General features: G+C 32.1%; 1 pseudogene; it reads right to left on the bottom strand.

Moving 5' to 3' along the window:
- Window positions 1–2,778: 2,778 nt before the first annotated feature.
- On the bottom strand, window positions 2,779–4,458 carry LOC149520265 (E3 ubiquitin-protein ligase PUB23 pseudogene; annotated as a pseudogene).
- Window positions 4,459–4,734: the final 276 nt, after the last annotated feature.

Below are 4,734 nucleotides of genomic sequence, written 5' to 3' on the forward strand. Positions count from 1 at the left end.
ATTAACTCTTCTCCAAAACTTGATGACATGGACATATATGAATATCTGCTGAATTTAACAAGTTACGCATAATTAGCCGCCCACTTTGCAATTCACATAAAATCTCTCACATAATGAGTATTTTTTTTAAGTATGATCATGGGTATTTCATGCTTTGTTAGAATACGTTTTATATGAATGATCAACAAGGGGAAAAAAAAACCACCTCTACTTGGCAACAAAGCCATGTAAATGAAACCGAATAACTATGTAGTTTATTAGTAAAATATTTAATTTTTAATTGTAATAATCATGATTTAATTTTATAAAAAAATGGAAACCAATAAATTTTAGGATAATATTTCATTTGTAATGAGATGTGGGCCATTTGGCTGCCTTCGACTTAGATTCTTGCCATTTGCTTGTGAACATCACGTAGCAAAAGTATCTAATTTTAAAGTCAAAATTCTGGAACTTGTTCAGGTGTCATAAATCAAATTCTCATAAAATTACAAACTAATTACACAATTCTCATAAAACAATTTTAATAGTAACCCAAAAAAAAAGGTCACATCACATGGGCCTTATTTGGCTGCTAAATGGCAGACAATTGATCTTAATTGGAAAACAGTAAAATAATCTTAATTTTATCCATATTTACTCATTTTATATAAGTGAAATGTAATGTCTTATAAATATTTGATCAATTAATGATAAATGCATGTATTTTTTTATCGAAACTTTATTTTTAAAATTATTATTTTAGAGTCATAATTATGAAATGATATAGAAAATTAGACGTTAAGCCTTCTTTCGTTTGTTTCATTTTTCCTTGTTCTTTTTCCATTTAATTAATTTGATTGGCTATGAGATGACCTGAACCAGCCGCTGGTCTAGAAAATTGCTTTACCAACTGTTGAATAGCACATTTCCATAACACGGTTTGTCAATTTCATGGCCCAACAAGTCGGCTGGTCGTTGCTTTCACTAACTTATTATTACTTTGAATTTCCATTTTCAACGATTGGTTTTCCAACTTCCAAGTCCAGCCATTTTGTTTGTTTCTTCTTTGTCTGTTTGTTTAATTCCGCTGCCTAAGTCCACATCCCACTCCTTTTGAACACTGGAAAATATTAAGCTCCCGGTCCTCTCATTTCTCATCTATCTAATAATTATTATAATTATACTAATAATTTCAAGAATTTAAAATTTAACGAAATTAATTTATGTAATTATTCTTTAAAGATGATATTTAATAAATTTTAAAATTTCGGAAGTCTCCTTTTTGCACTACGTCAATGCCTCATTTAACTCTTATAATTTGTTAATTTTAAGTTATTTTCACAGATAAATATAAACAATATTTAGAAGAGATAATTGATCATGGGATGAAAAAAAATAATCAAAACATAACCATATATATTGGAGTTTTTTCTTATGATAAGGCACCCTATAATCTTATTTATCAAATTAGAATAATTTTAAACTTAATTCTTAAAATAAGATACTTTGTATACTTGAAATCCACGTATGAGATATATAAAAAATTATATAAAAATAAAATAAATGATAAATTATTTAATTAGTTTTAACTCAATCAAAAAAATTCTAAATTACACATATCTTAAAAAGGCCTCATCTTCTCTTCTTTTTTCCTTCATCAGATCATCCTCTCTTTATCTTCTTTTCATTTGAATTAAAATATTCGTGCATTGTCATTTACTAAAAATAAACTATTGATGTTTAAAGGGTGTTCAATGAAATGTCTAAAAAAAACTTTTTTGTTTACAAATTTTGTTAGCTAATAACCTAATGAAATTATATAATTGTACTGATAATACTTCAGAACCTTAGCTCTCTAAAATTGGAATTGAATTTAGCAGCAAGGTTGGTGAAGAAAGCAAAAGGAAAAATAAAAGGGAGAGATTCCATAGAATATAGACCAACACGACTGCAAATTAGGTAAAGAAAGAAAGAGACAAGGGAAAAATCTAAAATCAAAATCAAAAGATATAAAACAAAGAAGAAATAAAAAAAATTTTAAAAAACTATAAAATAAATTTTGAAGAGCATTTATTTGGTGCGAAATGAATAATCATGGTGCCATGGTTTTATATTTTCAGAATCGATCATTTAAAAAATTTTTGCCCAAAAGATAAAGATTTGAAAAGAGATGAATAGTTATTTAAAAAAAAAAAGAAATAGATGAATACCTTTTTTGTTGGCACAAAAAAGAGAGATTATTTGGAGGTGGATTGAAACTCCAATACTCTCTAGATCTACTCCAGAAGGTGCTCGAAATTATTTGGTGCCCTTAAGAATCTAGGAACATTCTATGCTTGGCTTCAAAACCCGTACCTTTTCAATTAATGGTTTTTGGTTTTGACAAATATTATCAAATAGCAAGGTAAGTTTATACTTATTGTTAGGGCATGTTACAGTGTTGCAATGATTGTCTTCTATTTGATAAGCTTTTTGCATTTTTTAAGAGATGAATAGTTACAATGAAGAAAGGGAGAGAAGATTAAAAAAGAAAGTGATGTGGAATTTCATGCTGACATGGAATTAAATTATATGATACTATATGTTTTTAAGAATAAAGTTTAAAAGTATCCCACTTAAAGAAATAAGATATCTAAGTACCTTTGTTTGGGAAAAAACTCATATATATTGATTAATTAAAGGAAATATAAATGCTTAAACAACTTTCATGTACTCACTTAGGTGTTGTTTCAAGCAATTAATGAAACGAGGCAAATGAATTAATATGCCAATTTGTGTTAATCAACAACTTGTCAATAAATGATGAAGTCAGTATCCAATCAATTTTCCAAAACATAAAACAAAATTTTTTGCCATAATTATACATTTAATTTGAGCAGGCACTAGTTTTTTTTGCCCATGAATGTTGCTTTTGCTATTTAATTTTATCAATGAACAATTATGTACACAAGTATATATATTGGTAACTGACAAAAAGGAAAACAATTGAAACTCTTGAATCAATCTAGCTTTCTCCTTCTGGTCAAGCTGGATAGGAGGAGAGCAGATTGATTGGCATGCAAGGAGAATTCTTCCATACTCTAGCATGCAATTTGAGCACCTCTCTGGCCCTCTTTAGTTTTGAATCCACAGTCCACTTGAAGGACCAAGCGCAATTTAGCCACAACCCCTAATTGCAGCATCTCGTGAAGCACTTTGGTAGTGGCACAGAACTTGGAAATAGACAGCAAAATTCTCACTGCTTTTTCGCTTGCAACCTGAGAAACCCTAAGTATCTTCTTTGAAACAATAGCAAGCCCTGCTCCATGATTTAGCAGCTCGGATCGGCCTTCGTCACAAACACATAGTGCATCCAGCACTGTCAGTATCATCCCACAAACCCTTCTCTCTGACGAATCAAGAAGCAAGTCAATCAAGACAGGTACCGGACCGGCTTCGGCTGCCTTAATCTTGTTTCTTCCCCATGGGCAAATATTGATCAACAATTGTAGAGTAGCTTTTGAGGCCCGCCGAGAAATTTGATCAAGCACAACTTGAATTAGTTCGACGAACAATTCAGGTCTCAAGTTGATTATTTGCATCGGATCAGCTATCTCCACCATTGATTTCAACAACAGTACGCATAAGCCCGAGACTCGTAGCTTCCACGTTTCATTACTCTCGTTAAGGATACTAAGAAATCACCATTTGTGCCCATAAGATTCTTGAGAGCAGCTTCTGAGAGTTGGAGATTGTAGAGAATGCTTAAAGCCTCCTCAGTTGGTCTTATTGACTCAAACTCGTTATCTAATGATTCTTCAGCTTCTGTAGAGTCATAATTACTCACAATTGAAGCCTAGAACTCAACTGCGCCTGAAGATTCCATGCATCTTTTTTTTGTAGCATTCTCAGAAGCGATTGATTGTAACCTCCCGAGACACTTTATCTGTTGCTGTGGTGACTTGGCATCATTGAGGAGCTTGATAATTTGAGCTTTGCTGATGGGTGGCTTTGGCGTTGGAATCCTTTCGACTCCATGCGAATCATTTAACATGCACCAAGATTGAATCAATCTTCTCAGTGTATGATTAGGGGTAAGTTCACAATCCGCAATAACTTGCTTTGTAACAGGACATGTGGTGTTCTTCCCAGAAAACAACCATTTGTCAATGCTTTCCCTGTCATACGTAATCCCTGTTGAAAACATAACAGGATCCTTCATAATCTCAAGAGAGATAGGGCAGATGAAAAATGGAGGAACATCAATTTCATCCATTTTATTAAGAACCAACCCGGACAAGAAAAAGCTTAAGTTTGTTCAAAAAAGAGTTGAGAATTGGATTGAAAGTAGTTGAATCGTAACTGTTGAAGATGTAGTTGTGAATTGGTTTGAACTTTGAAGACGATTTGTAGGATGAGAAATTCAGAGATGTTAGATTATATATGCAGTTGGTGATCGAGAGGATATATATTCAAAACCCGAGAAAGTTAAAACACGGAAAAGGGTGACTTTTCCAAGTAATCGAAAAGCTCAAGGATGACAACTATAACTACTAATACTACTCAACTACAAGTCTACAACTAATATTTGCCAGGTCTTAAATGGCTAAGAATTTTTATTATAATTTCAGCGCGCCTATGCTTCAATTTGCGAAAAGCATTATTTACGTTGCCTTTTGACTATGTCTAGAAAAACTTGAGTCGATATTCTCGCTCTACCTCGCGCTTTTTTTTTTTTTTTTTATCGAAAACAAAAACGTCATCGGTTACCGA

Source organism: Durio zibethinus, chromosome 1, assembly GCF_047325235.1.
Source record: "Durio zibethinus cultivar Kanyao isolate XHJ-2024 chromosome 1, ASM4732523v1, whole genome shotgun sequence".
Classification (NCBI taxonomy): domain Eukaryota; kingdom Viridiplantae; phylum Streptophyta; class Magnoliopsida; order Malvales; family Malvaceae; genus Durio; species Durio zibethinus.